The sequence below is a fragment of the Cheilinus undulatus genome, linkage group 3 (assembly GCF_018320785.1).
Source record: "Cheilinus undulatus linkage group 3, ASM1832078v1, whole genome shotgun sequence".
In the NCBI taxonomy this organism is placed as follows: domain Eukaryota; kingdom Metazoa; phylum Chordata; class Actinopteri; order Labriformes; family Labridae; genus Cheilinus; species Cheilinus undulatus.
Window position 1 is genome coordinate 9,422,186 of NC_054867.1, and position 17,160 is coordinate 9,439,345.

The following is a 17,160-nucleotide window of genomic DNA, read 5'->3' on the forward strand; positions in this document are numbered from 1 at the left end:
TTCTTTTAACAGCCTGTGAAGTCTGGGAAGTGTTCACATATGCATCGAAAAAAAAAAAAAGTCTGTTCAATTAACATGAAAAAAATATGTACATCGGTTGCACATAATAAAACTATGCTTACCAAAAAAAAGATTTACTCATGTTTGGTACCCTAAATTTTTAATTGCTCAAATAACATAACATTTTTTATGTAGGTTCAAGGCGTTTCTTTTATGTCTTTTTATGTGTATGAAACTACCCCACGTTAAACCAACATGACTTTTTCATGTAGAGAAAGTTCAATTACCCCATGTAAATCAACATGAAATTTTATGTTTAATGTATTTAATTACTATTTGTAAAAGCAACGTAAATTTTTATATAAAATATTTGCTGTATTTAGCTACATCAGTGTAATTTAAGTTGGTCTCTCAGTATCATGTTATAAAGTTTCTGCATACTTTGTATCCATTATACATAAAATTAAGCCATTTAAGTAAATTAATTCATTATTCAAATAAATTCATGGAGCATTATCTCTCAACCACAACATACCAACAACATTTTCAAAACAAGCGAAGCAAAGAGAAGACCATTTTTCTTAACAAAAAAAAATGTATTTTGTCAAAGAATAAAACAACTTTAACATTTGATTACAAATAGTTTTTGGCTTTGTAAAACCAGAAGATACAATCACAACCAAAACCCAATCGTCAGTAGTATATACATACATACACATTTATACAAACATGGGGGCACAACACACAAATCCATTTCACGAGTTAAAAAAATAAGTATCTTTTCATTTACAAAGAAAAAAACACGTAAGTGTGCATTGTCAACATCCTTACAACTGTTTGCTTATGGCAACAAAACATCAAGTAAGAATGTCTCGCAATGGTATCTATGTGTGCGTGTGTGTGTGTGAGTATGTATACATTAACATATCTTTCTTGTTTAAACAAAGGGGCATTCATTAGAACAAAGTACCTTTTTTTTTCACAAGGACCATGTAATCAAGAGGGCATAGTAAATTTCTGTAACTGCTGTAAATTGATAGTTCACTTTCTATCCTCAGAAGACCTTCTGAATGAAAACAGCAAAGAATGTTCCACAACAGTATGAATGTGTATGTGTAGGTATGAATGAAGATATGTTACTTAATGGAGTTAAGTACTGTCTGTCCTTAAAACAGCTAAAACAGCAGCAATGAAGGAAAAAATGACAACTGTTCCCTAAAAGTATGAATGAGTACATGTATATGTGTATGAATGTATAAAGACAAGTCACAGATTAGATTTAAGTCCTGTCTGTACTCAAAACAGCTTCCAAATGAACACAAAACATCATTTAACAATGTTACATTATAGGGTGTATGTGCGTACAAAAATGGCACCGGTCAGAAAAAAAGTATCCTAAACCTTCAGACTGTGTTGTCAAAGAGTCTAGAGCACAAACACAGCAGTGAAATGTCAGAGTAATACAATCAATCCTGGCTTGTAATTCGAAGACACACGTGCTGTAAACAAATATTGCCAAAAACATAAATGAGGAAAGTGCATGTGAGTTGCATAAGTAAAGTCCAGTATCAGTGCAATAAATAGTCTACATTCCAACATGGAAGACTGGGTTTTGGAAGTCTGTAAGCAAGGCTCCCATATTTCGACTGAATATGACGTAGCAAACATAAGGCTTTGAAAGTGAGTTGCACAAGTGCTCAAAGTCCAGTATTAGTGGTCTGTATTCCAAGAGGCAAACATGGGAGACTGTTGAGAAGTCTTGAAGAAAAGCTATCCTCCATTCAGTGTTCTGAACAAAATATGAGATAGTGTAAGCAGCAAGGCAAGGCAGCTGAAGTGAGTACCTCACCAACAAGTTCACTGACTGATCCAGGAAGTCCTTTCTTGGAATTCAACCTCTGGCTGCTGTTGCTGCTGTTGTCATCCAGGATCACTTTGAAAACGGTAGGGGGATCCATCCTTGTGTCTTAGACAGGGACTAGGAAGAAAAAAATAATTTAAAAAAGATTATTGGATACTGTTTTATGTTAAAGCAAATATTGATTCAATGGGATATTAGGTTTCTTTTTTTCAAAATACTCAGGCAGATAAGATTGAAAGTTAGCAAGAAAAAAATAAAATTTAGTGTTTAATGTGTAGTTTGGCCTGCAACTTGAGGAGATCAATTAGCTACAGCTCATTTAACCTACAAGGAACACTTAAGTTTAACCTGCAAACTAGAAAAACTACAGCCAATATTTTCATTTCTCTTCAGATGTGTAAATATGAAGACCATACTCCCTTTCAATAGCCCAATTATTTCATCCAAACATATGACAACTGAAAGTAGTCAACTCATTTGAATCTAACATGTGTCTCATGCACTCTGATGCACTTTGATGTACATTTAAATGTGTACAGACAGTTTTATTGTGTACGTGGATAGTGGGTGGTGCATCCAAAATATGGATGTTTGAGTTTGTTATGGTTAAGTAGTTCTAACTCACTTGAAATGGCTGAACAACAGCTCTTGCACTGTCAAATTCACTGTAGAGAAAGAGAGAGAGATGCACAAATTACAGGGGAGCCAACCTAAAACAGATCCAACAGAGCTTTCCTCACAGAAAATATCAACACTGGTTCATAGTTACTCTGTTGTGTCTCATGCATAAACTCACCTTCCAGTTCATTATGCACACAAAGCTTAAACTAATGCAGTCAAATATAACAGTCTTGCAAAAAATCCTCCTTTTATAAGGACTATAATGTACAGTATTGTTGAAACTGTTCTATAGAGAGGTTGATATTTGGAGGCTGTAGTTTGTGGTGCAGTTGACTTTTGTACTTATAATCACTTATTTTCAGCCATTTAGAATAGCCAGCCTACTCTTAATATTAGACACACCTCTTTGAAACTGTTTTACAAACACTGAACACTGTAGCCATCATAATGGCAGGATTGATTGCAGGACTATTTTATTACTGTGCTGCAATACTACTATACTGACTGTATTAGCTTCACTATGAATGCGGATATAATAAATTTGGAAAATGTGTATATTCTTGACATTTTACCACACTGTATACAAAGTCCTCAGGTGAATTTTCATAAATTTTATAAAATTTTCATACACATTAATTTTAAAATCTCTAAAATCTAGATTTACAAAATCAAATACAAACAAAAAACCTGCATAACACCCATTACTAATTTCTCAACTAAAGGATCACCAAATACCTATCCAGAAAAAGATATTAAACATTAAAACTAACACTGAATACTATAACCTTCAAGATGGTAGGAATCATTGCAGGACTGTTGCATTAGTCTACATTAGTTTAGCAAGTGATATGGCTCCAGTAAATCCGAAAATATGTATATTATTGCAATTTTATCACACTATATGCAAAATATTGAGATGATTTTTGTTCAAAAATTAAAAGCAACATGCTCACACCAAGTACAACTCATCAAGTAAATCAACAAAATCATTTGGATAATACTAACCATCGACTACTGAGCCTTTGATCGCAGCAAGTGGGTCGAGGTCACCAGGGTCTCAGCTCAAAGAACTCCAAATACCTGCACAAAGAATTAAATATATAAACTTTTAAAAAACTTTATTATCCATACTAAATAAATGTATTATTATTAAATGGTGAAGCTTTAGAGAAATTAATTTATTTCCAGATTGCTCACCCAAAAGCTGAATTTAAGCTCAAAATGAAATAAAATTACAAAAGGCATTTAAATTAATGACCACAACATTTTGCCTTCACAAGATTTAATTTATTTCAAATGCATTTTATTTTAGCAACTCCACTGATAAGACTTCTACAGTAAGGATCTGAGTTTCTACTCACTTAATCTCAGGCAGCAGTGGTAGTTAGGTCTGTGTATCATGCATTTCCCGTTACTCAATTCAGCCTGCAAGACACAAAGGGAGAATTTTGGGGGGGTAAATTGGTATCAAATAAATAGTGAAAAAAGACCACAAAAAAGATGATCGTTTTTCCATCTTCTGCTTAAAAACAAATCGTACAAGTAAGGACACAAAAACGACAGGTGTGTGGGTGTGCTTACTGAATGGACACAGCAGGCAGTCAGGTTTGAACTCTGTTTAACTCGATTAATTCAGCAGTGAAGCAGCTTAACACGGGGTTGTTAGAGTGCTTCAAGCAATAACCGCTGTCTCACAATCAGAAAACAACTTTTTGTCCATACATTAACTGCTTTATTCACGTAACCGGCGCTCTCTCCCTTCATCCATCCTACTGCTCGCTTGCCGCTCCTCTCCCTCTCTCTCTCCCGTTGAGTTGCAGAGACAGCCAGCGTTGTTTTCATGAGTTTTTACTTAAGAAAACCGAAATATTTTGCACAGCATGTTCCCAAAGCGAGCTCAAATGTTACAGACGTCTCAATCTCCCTCCTCCATGCTCATAACGGTTAACGGTCGTCCCTGCAGATACAGACACTTGCACCGTAACCTAACCTATATCACTGCCTTAACCAACGGTTAAAATGAATATTTGATTTAACAATAAGACAGAATGGAGGTTGGACCCACCCTTTAGGCTGAAATTTAGACTTTAAATGTAAATTTGCGGAACAAATGCTTATGAAAATGTGCTGTGCTGGTTACAGCACCCCTCCCCCACTAAATTAAGCTAACCCTAAACTGCATTAAGAATACCCTGCTGGAGAACTAAGACTAGAGCAAATCACACTAAGACTTAATTTCACACCATGAAAAGATATGCTACTTTACATTTCAACAAATCTGACCACCTAGAAAATTATATTCGCGGGTAGTCCACTAGCTAGCTAATGCTAGTGAGTGGTAAGCTAACCTTAGCAATGACATTAACTTAGGTTACTCATGTTACTCGATATCAACAGCATGTAAAACCTTGGTTCACTTAAAACAATGCATAAAAGTCACTACCTCTAATTCAGGCCTGTATTTTATAAGATTAAATTTATCCTTACCTTGTAGAAAGCTGTCCAAAGCTGCATTAATTCTTCAAACAACAGCAAAAAGATGGCGGACTGCACATTGTCTTCTTGAGTTTTCCCTCCTAGCGCACGGCCCCCAGGGGGCGGAGTTTCCAGACCAAACATACATTTTTCTTTTTTATTATTAACATGACTGAGACTTGTTAACTTCACATCCTTTGAGATTACATGAACTCAACATGATTACATATGTTTTGAAGAAGAATATAAATAATGTTGCATATACAAAATACTTATTTAAAAAATGAACAACCCCCTTTTCCCTTTTTTCAGTGTGGTTTCCTCTTTGAACGATACAGCTGTAACTTATATTCATGGATGGCACAGCAAATTGGGTTGGCGTACAATGGAGTGATTTCAGAATCATGCCTTTTTTTTAATGCATTGCCATTTGAGGGCCTGAAGATCCCAGTTATCCCATACTGACCTTCAGCCTTTTCCCTTGCTCACAGTGATTTCTCCAGAGTATCTAAAACATTTGATGATATTATGGACCGAAGATGGTGAGCTATGTTGCCGCCATCAAATTCAAAATGAGCTAATATTTTCAATTAAAGGGTAAAACAACTATTTTTTAACATCTGGTATGTTGTTTATATTCTATGATGCATGCAAAATGCATTCTGTTTTTTTTTTACATTTTAACACAGGCCCCCAATTTTTTGGAATTGGGGTTGTATTAGATCAACTAGACCACAGTGCATATTTATGCAGGTAAAAAATCAGCTGTTCAAGTAGACTGACAGCTGATTAATGATCAGCTGTGCAGCTGTCATCACAAACAGGCGTGTCATGTCTTTGAAAACAAATTTCCTCTTTCTTCTTTCTTATGCTTTGTTTCCTTGAATCTCTCCATGTGTCTCTGGAGGAACTAAGATGCAAGTAAAAGATTTAAGTGAGAGACTCCTGGACACAGGACACAAGACATATGACCCAGCTGTGGTCAGAAATCCAGTGAGATACCGTCCCATGCAGAACTCTTGTAGTCTGTAAATCATAAATGTGCAAAGTGGTGCTTTTAACAAAATTAAGACTTATGGTTAGATCAGACTTTAAGTTTTGTTGCATTAAGGTAATTGGCTAACCCGACACGCCAGATGCATTTGTTTTCACATCCATCTAGAAAACCTCCCATAGACAGCGTTTGGGAAAGGGCAGAGCCTTTGAAAAAAACTTTGAGGGTGATTGGATGACATTCTGTCTGTCACATCTTTACGAGCCAATCAGAGCAACAAAACTCGTGACGTAGCCGCTACCCAGGAGTAAACTCCATAGAGAACTGCATAACATAAATCATGGCGACTGTAGACATGTAAGTACTCAAATTTTGTCGTTTTTGAAAAGAAAGCAACTCACTGCTGTTCTTTGTTTTTTTAATGAAGAAATGTCATCAAGTTCTGATAAAACTGACACTATAGCAGCATCCACGCTAATCTCTTCTGCCATGCACTGGCCTCTTGTTGCTGCTTGCTTACGTCATGACTCTGCCCGCCCGAAAGTACTGCCTCTCAACGCAGATTGGTCCTGTCATTTTCTTACAGGGCCCAAACAGTTCAGACGGGAGCTTTGCAAGATGGATTTGCCAGTGACAAACAAGGAAACGGGCGAATCCATCTGCTTTGCAAGGTTAGTAACTGGCCATATCACTTCTTAAAACTCATTTTTATAGACTGGCTTTTATGTGATGTCGTCTTCTTCTTCTTATTTGGTTTTTATCTTCTCACAGATTCTTACATATTTCAGTTTAATTTCCTCTTAATCTCACCTTTACTCCCTGTCAACCTCATTTTATTTCCTTGCCCCCTGGCTTTTTAAAATCGTTACTGTCTTCCTCACTTTATTGATTTTATGTCATTATTGCTTCACTTTTGTCTACCTCTGTTATAATATTTATCAATTTTACGGCTTTTACAGTTTTAGAGCTTGTTTTACCCTGTTTTAACATCTGTTTTTGCCTTCTTATATACATTTTACTGTTTCTCTTTTAATTTCTCATGTCTTTAATTGGTCCTCTTAGTCTCAGCCTGTGTAGCTGGGTTCCTGCATTGCCTGGGTTCCTATCGTTTTATGGTACTGTTGTCTTCGTCTTGCCTGCATCCTGATGATGTTCATGATGTCTTAGTTGTGTAGTATGGTTTCATGTCTGCACTCTGATTGGTATCTGTGATATCTTAGTTTGCATGGCATCACATGACATCTAGGTTTTGATGTATTTGGATGTTGACGAATTATTATCTTGTCCTTATTTTTGGTTAGTTTCTTTAAATGTTTGGATTCTGCTGATGTTGTCTGCATGTCACATTCTGTCTTCTTGTCTTCTGTCTGGGTTTGTTGCTTTGTTTTTCTGCTTGCTTCTGCATGTCAAAGCACTTTGTAAACCCATGTTTTTAAAAGTGCTATACAAATAAAGTTATTATTATTATATTTATTCAAAAGAAGGAAATCATTTGTTCTAAAGACTGAGTCTGCTGTGTTCTTTCAAACCCTTCATGCGATGCCCTTTTAATACTTACATTTTAAGCTTTCTGAGCTTTCCATGTACAGAATGTGCACATAGTTATTTTGTGTTTTGATGTCTGCCAATGTCTAAACCCAACCTTAGGCGTATGGTCAATGAGCTTCACATCCAAACCTAACCTTTAGATGTATGTCATTAGGGGTGTAAAAGTACATCTATTCGTACCGTGCCAATTCAGTTCGGGCTTCTCAGTACAGGACAGTCTTGTACCAAACACATAGATGTAGAAGGAAGTTCATACACGGACCGAAAACCAGAGTGCAACTCACTGTCACACTGTCCTGGCAGCCACACAACCACAGCAAGCGAAAGCCTGAATATTCCTAGATAAAAGCGTCCTGTTCAGATACAGTGATTAAATGAGGACCCTTTCATTTTCAGTGAGCTCTCCACGTTTTACCATTTTGAACAGGAATGAGGAATTTCAAACTGAATTCACCTTTTTAAACCCAAATTTGAGCCGGCTCACTGGGCTTCTCTGAGCAGTCAGAAATGGATCAACCATAACATTCAACCACTAAAACTCATTTTTCTGTTCAGGAATACAAGTCAATAACTACAATTTGACATTAATCAAGAAATAATAATGTGCTTTAATATTTTTTCAGTTTTTTGTAAATCAGAAAATTTGAAAATCCATGGATAACATTAATTATTATATTTTAGCATTAAAAATATCATTTGGGTTAAAGAGCGTCTATATATTGGTGTATTAACCATTACAGAAACATAAAAAATGATTTTAGTAATTACCAATGCTGTTAATTTAGGGCACCTGTGGCATAAACCTTACTTTAGGTGGTGGTCTAATAAATTTGTTGAGCACTGTACACTTTGTTTCCTAGTTAAATACAACAGTGGACAAAGACAACAACAGTAGTGCTGACATTATTCAGCAGCTGTGTCGCTGACAGCACGTCGTCCAGCAGACCAATCAAAGCATTTTAAAAGGCACCACTCAAACAAGAATGTCACTGTAACAAGGAGGAACAACAAAAAGTCTCACCAGCCGGTTATAAATTTCCCATGATTTAAGATCATTTCTATAATAACAATGGTGCTCTGGTTTTGTTAATCAAACTAATTCCAAATGTGTACCTTCAACTGTCAGCCTCAGAGGAGGAGGAGAGGGGACTCCATCATGTCTGCAGCTGCATCTTGGGTAAAGTTATCCTCAGATTTCACACGGCTCTAACCTCTTTATTCACCAAGATGGGCTGTAAAAAGTTCTCTCAAACTTTGTAGTAGGTCTCATTGGTTAAAAAAGTAATCCAGTGCTGAAGTCTGTGTTGAAATCAGCAGGATAGATGCAAATTAGCATCCTTCACAAGCTAACTAACAGTTGTTTAAAGAATGTGTATAAATATATCAATATATCAATTAAAATAACCTAGTAATTAAAAATGTAATTATTTATTATTTCTTCCAAAGAACTTTTGGACAAATGTTGCAGCATTATTGATCACTCAAATGTGATTTATTAAGCCTACTTATTTAAATATATTTTAATGAAAAAAAAAAATTATGTTATTTGCTTTAATTATCTTGCCTAAAATGTACTGAACTGTGACTTCAAAACCAAGGCACATACTGAACTGAATTTTTTCCGTACTGTTACACCCCTAATGGTCAGTGAGCTTCACTTCTAGACCTAACCTTAGACATATGGTCAGTGGGCTACATACCTAACTCTTACCCTTGGAGGCCTTATCTAACACCAAACAAACAATAAAACACCCACATTTCCACAAAACTCAAACAACCATTATTATTTTCAATCCTTGAGCAAAACTGAAATAACACTGCTCTTGACAACACTCAAAACTCACATTATGATGCTTCTGACAGTCCACCACTGCTCAAAACCCAAATTACACTGCCCCTAAAACCCAACAATGCTCTAATCCCTTCCTCTCAAACCAACTACAATAACACCTACAATTTTGTCGGATGTATAGCTGTGATTCACTACTACCTTCTTTCCATGCTCTTAGAATACAATAAGTGTGCTAGCAGGCTATATCAGTCTGTTAGTACACCTCACTGCAAGCGGTTGAATATGCAGATTTCCAATTACCATAGGGAGTCTGGATGAGTGGTTGTCTAGCTCAAGCTTCCTGTACTTAACATGTCCCTTTTGCTGTCAGGATGGGTGGGACTGACTGTGACGTCAAATGCAAAAGCTCAGTAAATGATGCCTGCGTCTTTGCATCAACTGAGGCAAACAGATGAATTGGTTTAAACAAGTGAATTTGTATTGGCTCGACATGCATGACATTTAAATTCCAACAAGTCACCATGGTTTCCTCTGCCAGTTAATTGGATACTGAGCACATGCTTGGCTTGTAGTCGCTTTTCACACTCATGCTGTGGAAAAAAATCCCATACCATTCAGCTTTCTACATACATCACATATGGCTTCTGAGAGATTGTCTATGGATAGCTTTCACGGGATGCAATGTGATGTAAACAGTATTTTAACACCATACAATACTCTACAGCTTTACTGTGAAACATGAACAATATGTTTCACTGGAATAATGACAGAGCTTTTTCTACTATTGGAAAAACAAAACAAAACAAAACATTATTACTGAGAGTGTCAGGCCAGATTCAATCCTTTTAATTCACTCAAATCAAACAGCTGAGTGCTCATAAAAATCAAGATGTTTGGAGTCAACAAGCTTGTTGGCTTATTTATGAAGTTCAACCGCAGCAGATCAGAGCCTCTCAGAGCTGTGAGCTTTCTTTGTAACAGTACCTCTGAGGGCTGCAGGGCTAAAAGTCCAACCACTGTTGTGCTTGCTGAAGCTAATAGTAAGCTCTTATGTTTTTTATCCACAGTGAAAACAAACTGTGTGAGCTGTTAAAATACAAACTGAGTTGAAATGTTGAACACAGTGGTGTTCTGAAAACAGCTTCATGTTGTTTTGGATGCCCACCAACAGTTCGCAGACAGGAAGCATCAGTGGCCGTGAGATATCAGAGACATTAAAATATTTTAAGTCTTTGGCACGGTTTTCCCAAGTTAGAGTCTTAAAACCTCTAATTTCCTGACTTATGCCTAAAATCTGAACATATTCGATACAATGCTCTTTTCATTCACAGATATGACTGCTGTTTACAAAAAGAAATGCAGTTTACCTCACATACACTCACTGGCCACTTTATTAGGCACACCTGTTCAAATGCTTGTTACCACAAACAGCTAATCAGCCAATTACATGGATGCAACTCAATGCTTTTAGGTGTGTAGGCTTGGTCAAGAAGACTTGTTGAAGTTCAAATCAAGCATCAGAATGGTGGAGAAAGAGGATTTAGGTGACTTTGAATGTGGCATGGTGGTTGGTGCCAGACGAGCTGGTCTGAGTATTACAGAAACTGCTGATCTACTGGGATCTTCACGCACAACCAACTCTTGGGTTTACAGAGAATGGTCTAAAAAGGGAAAATATCTAGTGATTGGCAGTTGTGTGGAAGAAAATGCCTTGTTGGTGTCAGAGGTCAGAGGAGAATGGGCAGACTGGTTGAAGGTAATAGAAAGGCAACAGTAACTCAAATAACCACTCATTTCAACCAAGGTCTACGGAATATCATCTCTGAACGGACAAGACGGGGAACCTTGAAGCAGATGAGCTACAGCAGCAGAAGACCACACTGAGCTGCCACTCTGGTCAGCTAAGAACAGGAAACTGAGGCTACAATTGCAATTATAGGATCACCAAAATCAGACTATCGAGATTGTAAAAACGTTGCCTGGTCTCATGAGTCTTGATTTCAATTCTTGCCTTGTATCAACCGTTCAGGCTGGTGGAGGTGTAATGGTGTGGTGATGTTTTCTTGGCATACTTCAGGCCCCTTAGTACCAACTGAGCATCATTTAAACACCACAGCCTACCTGAGTATTGTTGCTGACCACGTCCCTCCCTTTATGATCACAGTGTACCCATCTTCTGATTGCTACTTCTAGCAAGATAATGCACTATGTCACAAAGATCAAATAATCTCAAACTGGTTTCTTGAACATGACAGTGAGTGCACTGCACTCTAATGGCTTCCTCAGTCACAAGATCTCAATGCAATAGAGCACCTTTGGGATGTGGCGGAGCAGGAGATTGAAATCATGAACGTGCAGCCATCAAATTTGCAGCTATTGTGTGATGCTATCATGTCAATATGGACTAAAATCTCTGAGGAGTGTTTCCAACACTTTCATAAAACTATGCCACAGGGAATTAAGGCAGTTCTGAAGGCAAAAGGGGTCCCAACCTGGTACTAGCAAGGTGTACCTAATAAAGTGGCTGTGAGTGTGTTGCACACTTTTATGAGCCATGATGGAAGTCTCGTCTAGGAAAAAGAGGTGATGTTGTTGAGGGATGCATAATAATCACCATGACTGTGTTTTTTGTCCATTAAATCTATGTTACCATTCTAGGATGTTGCAGACGTCAATAAATACCACCAAATCTAATTTTAATGACCATTATGGGTGCAGGTTTAAAAAGTGTACTGATTTTATGCAGGTGGTGCTTTAATCCATCATTCTGTAGAACTTGTAACATGTCTATTGTAACTGGGGTTTTTAACCTGCAGACTGAAATAAGACACATTTGTCATTTTTGTCTGAATCCAGAGAGCATATCCCGAAATAAAAGCCAACATGTGTAGCATTTAGTGCAGATTTTCTTTTCACAGGAATATTCCCCCTCAGGAGCACAGCTCCGGGTCTCTGTAGTGTCTTTGCAGAAATATAGTTCCACTCCAGTTGTGCATGTTAGGAGACATCTGGTATAATGTTACGCTCTGTTACCAATGCCACTCCAGGGAAACCAAAATGGAGAGAGAAAGAAGAGAGCAAAGTGGAAAGTAGAGTTCCCTTAATAATAAAATGTGAAGGAAAATGAAAGGAAAGAATGATGGAATATTTAATAATAGAAAATTAAACAGAGCAAAAATAGAAACATGGAGGGGAAATTTAAGCCTGTGTGGAAGATAAAGAGGAAGAGATGTTTGATGTAGATATCGGATCAAGGGTCTCCTGTGATTAAGACTGCAGATGTCTGATGCATTCAGTCTGACAGAGGAATGAAGACCTGCCACACTGGTGTGATTTTAAAGATTTATCTGGGGGTTTTACATACAGTAGTTAACAAATTTATTAGACCACCCTAACCCTAATCAAAGTAAGGTTTATGCCACAGCTGCCCTAAATTAACAGCATTGGAAATTACCAAAATCATTTTTTATGTTTCTGCAATGGATAATACACCAATATGTAGAAGCTATTTAACCCAAATGATATTTTTAATGCTAAAATAGAATTATTATTGTTATCCAGGAATTTTCAAATATACTGATTTACAAAAAGACTGAAAAAATAGTAAAGCACATTAATATTTCTTGATTAATATGTCAAATTATAGTTATTGACTTGCATTCCTGAACAGAAAAATGAGTTTTAGTGGTTGAATGTTATGCTTGATTCATTTCTGACTGCTCAGAGAAGCCCAATGAGCCGGCTGAAATTTGGGTTTAAAAAGGTGAACTCAGTTTGAAATTCCTCATTCCTGTTCAAAACGGTAAAACGTGGAGAGCTCACTGAAAATGAAAGAGTCCGCATTAAAGCACCCCATGATGCTGGATGGTCTTTGAGACAAATATGACAGGTGGTCTAAATTTAAGCACTTTACCATTATTGGTAGAGATAGGCTAGTGACAGAGTTAGAAACAAGGGTATGGAAGTAGCATGCTGAAAAGGAGCCACAGCCAAGACTGGGACCCAGGGAACCCTCGTAAAAAGGACACAACCTAACCGCTAGACCATCTGCACCCCGATAATATTCCTTTCCCAGAAAGCTATTCCTATTCAAAAAATAGCCTCATTATTAAAGGGAACTTTTGGACAACTTTCTGTCTTGCTGCAGACAAAACCCCAGTGCACAAACCACTGATAAAGTGTTAAATAATACAACCCCAATTCCAAAAAAGTTGGGGCACTTTGTAGAGTAAAAACAGGATGCAATGGTTGTCAAATCTCATAAACCCACACTTTATGTACAATAGATCATAAACAACATATCAGATGTTGAAAGTGAGACATTTTACCAATTCATGAAAAATATTCACTCATTTGGAATTTGATGGCTGCAACACTTCTCAAAAAAGTAGGGACAGGGCCATGTGTACCATTGTGTAGCTTCCCCTCTTCCTTTACCAACAGTCTGTGAACATCTGGGAAGTGAGGAGACCAGCTGATGTAGGATTCTAGCTGCTCAACAGTCCTGGGTCTTTGCTTGGATTTTCATTTTGTGAAATATTACAAGATAAAACATTGTATTTTCCATATATAGTCAACATTTTTTCTCTGCTAAGTTACAAGTGAGTGGCTCTTTTTGTATACAGTGATGATGACAGCTAAGGTTAACATAGTGAGACCACTCTTTGTTACACACTGAGGAGACCACACTGGACTGGGAAGTGACGTAATTCACGGGACTCCTCCTTGTCAGGAAGTGGAGGAGGATCCTCCCCTGAAGATAAAAAGACACACTTATCGAGAGCTCACTGGGACACACAGATGGGTGATATTTGTGACATTTTGTAAACTTTATATGTAATCTTTAATATACTTTGGGTCAATGACCATTTAAGCCGAACTAAGGCTCTCTTTGTCCTTCTGCCAATAAGAGAACAGCGCAAAATTCTAACAACTGGTGACTCCCGACGTGACTGGCTGAAAGGATCCGCCCGCATTGAGGGCCACATTCGGTGGAGTCTCTTGGGAGATTTTTTTACTTAGACAACTCACGGTGCACTGTCAAATAAATAAAGGTGAGCAGAAAACCTTTTGATTAAGAATCAGAATTTCTGCATATTGGCAACACTAAATGAAGAGTTGTCTGAGAAAAGAATTCAAGAGACTGAGTACAATATTTGGATTTTGGATTTACTTTAGTAGAGTTAAGAGCCTGTGTGCTCTGATAAGGGCTTCCAAGATCCACCAGAACAATTGCGTGCTTGTTCTGGAAATATAATCTGATGTAATATACGGGGGAATGTCCTCAGTGGTTGCATATTTTGTACACACTGCCTGGCCAAAAAAGAAGTCGCCACCAAAAAAAGGTCACACACTCTAATATTTCGTTGGACCACCTTTAGCTTTGATTACGGCACACATTCACTGTGGCATTGTTTCGATAAGCTTCTGCACTGTCACAAGATTTATTTCCATCCAGTGCTGCATTAATTTTAATATTAATGATGGGAGAGTCTGACCACTGCGCAAAGCCTTCTCCAGCACATCACAAAGATTCTCAATGGGGTTAAGGTCTGGACTCTGTGGTGGCCAATCCATGTGTGAAAATCATGTCTCATGCTCCCTGAACCACTCTTTCACAATTTGAGCCTGATGAATCCTGGCATTGTCATCTTGGAGTATGCCTGTGCCATTAGGGAAGAAAAAATCCATTGTTAAAGAAATGAGAAGTTACTCATTGCATCAGCTGGGGTTAAATAACTTGTTGCTAGCTGAAAGATAATCGCCCATGCAGTAATTATCCAATAGGAGGTTCGTACCTATTTGCTTAGTTAAATCCAGGTGGTGACTTTTTTTTTGGCCAGGCAGTGTATTTATAGTTATATACCTAAAACTCAAGGAGTTCCCAAGTTGAGGCTTTTGTCCTCTGTGGTTGTACATTTTAATGATGATAGTGCAAATGTTTTCAGGTCTGGACTGCAGGCAGGCCAATTCAGCACCCAGACTCTTCCACTGTGAAGCCATGCTGTTGTGATGGATGTGGTATGTGGTTTAGCATTGTCTTGCTGAAATATGCAAGACCATCCCTGAAAGAGACGTATGGATGGAAGCACATGTTGCTCTAAAACCTCTATCTGCTTTTCAACATTGATAGCACCTTTCCGTACGTGTAAGCTGTCCACGCCATAAGCACTAATGCAACCCCATACCATCAGAGATGCAGACTTTTGAACTGTGCACTGGATGGTCCCTCTCCTCTTTGGAGTGCAGGACACAGCATCCACGGTCTCCAAAAAGAATGTCAGATTTTGAGTCGTCTGACCACAGAAAAGTTTTCCATTTTTCCTGAGTCCATTTTAAATGGGCTTTGGTCCAAAGAAGACTTCTTCCCTCCATGATACAGCTTTAACTTAACCTTGCAAAGCAGATGGATACGCCCATTTCTGTGTTTCTCACTGGTGAATCCATCTTGCAAAGCTCCCGTCTGAACCGTTTGGGCCCAGTTAGAAAGTGACAGGACTAATCAGAGTCGAGGGGCAGTAATTTCGGGCGCGGCGGAGTCGTGACGTAAGTGAACAGCAACAAGAGGCCGGTGCAATTATGGCGGAAGACATTAGCGTGGATGCTGCTAAAGCGCCAGTTTTATCAGAACTTGATGACATTTCTTCATTAAAAGAAGAAAAAAGAACAGCAGTGAGTTGTTTTCTTTTCAAAATCGACAAAAGTCGTGTACTGACATGTCTACATTCACCATAATTTGCCTAAGCTGTAAAGATGTGACAGACAGAACATTCATCCAATCACACTTCACATTTTTCTTTTCAAAGGCTCTGCCCTTTCCCAAACGATATATATTAGTGGCACGCCAGATGGATGTGTGAAACACATCCATCTGGCGTGCCAGGTTAGCTTTAACTTGGATGTGTGGATGACACGGTGAACTGTGTTTATGAAGTCTAAGATTATGTGTCTATGATTATGTACTGTAGATAGTGGAATATCCAAAGTCTTCACAATTTTACAGAACAACATTTTTTGTGGAATTATTCCATATTTTTAAGACTGTTTTTCACAGACTGGTAAACCTCTGGCCATCTTCAATCTTGAGCCACTCTGCCTCTCTGAGATGTTCCTGTTATACCCAGTCATGTTACTGATTTGTCCCCAATTAAACTAAACAATTAAGCTGCTCCTCCAGCTATTTTTTCATTTGCACCACTTACTTTTCCAGCCTTTTGTTGCTGCCCCTATTTTGTTTTAAATGAATTGCTGCCATCAAATTCAAAATGATTCATTTTTCATCTCAGTTTAAACATCTGATGTTTTGTTTATGTTCTATTGTGAATAAAATATATGTTTAGGAGGCTGGTAAAAATTGTATTTTGTTTTTATTTACATTTTACACAACACCTGAAATTTTTTGGAATTTGGGTTTTAGCTGTAGGGATTGAGAGGAAAAAAGACACCCTTTACAGTACAATTTCTTTCTGCCTTCTAATCTTCTGGAAACCAGATGGAAAGCTCTGGGGGGGGGGGGTGATGTGGCCCTCAGGCCACCAGTTGATCATCATTGGTGTGGAGTTTTCACTATATTAGTACTAGTGCTTTATAAAAATCTGTCTGGACATGGGTCACGGTCTTTGAAAATGGTCCCAATAAATCAGGGGGTACTGTCGCCTTAGTAAGATAAATCACTCATACTTGTTTCTTTTTGCAGAAATGAGTGGGTTAAAATCGCCCACAGTCTCATTTTTAGACACAGCTTTTATAGCTTGGTAAACTGGAAGCCATTTTTATAAAATATTAAAAATGCACTTCATTTAAGACATTTAACAGTGAGTTGTTTTAGATTTTCCTGTGAATGTTTTTCCTAGAAATGTTTGAAATCTT

The 17,160-nt window shown here is 37.7% G+C and overlaps 1 protein-coding gene across 3 annotated transcripts in view; it reads right to left on the bottom strand.

Moving 5' to 3' along the window:
- cadpsa (Ca2+-dependent activator protein for secretion a) overlaps positions 1-17,160 on the bottom strand; it is a 297,442-nt gene that overhangs the window by 233,505 nt on the left and 46,777 nt on the right. The window contains exons 1-5 of one of the 3 annotated variants that reach the window (XM_041783236.1): positions 4,970-5,066; positions 3,844-3,907; positions 3,488-3,562; positions 2,487-2,526; positions 1,850-1,978 (exon numbers count right to left, since the gene is read on the bottom strand). The exons of the other annotated variants lie outside the window; for them this stretch is intronic. The gene's annotated coding sequence lies outside the window, so the exon portion shown is untranslated. Of the gene's footprint in view, positions 1-1,849; positions 1,979-2,486; positions 2,527-3,487; positions 3,563-3,843; positions 3,908-4,969; positions 5,067-17,160 lie in introns of those variants that run through there. 3 annotated transcript variants of the gene reach the window in all.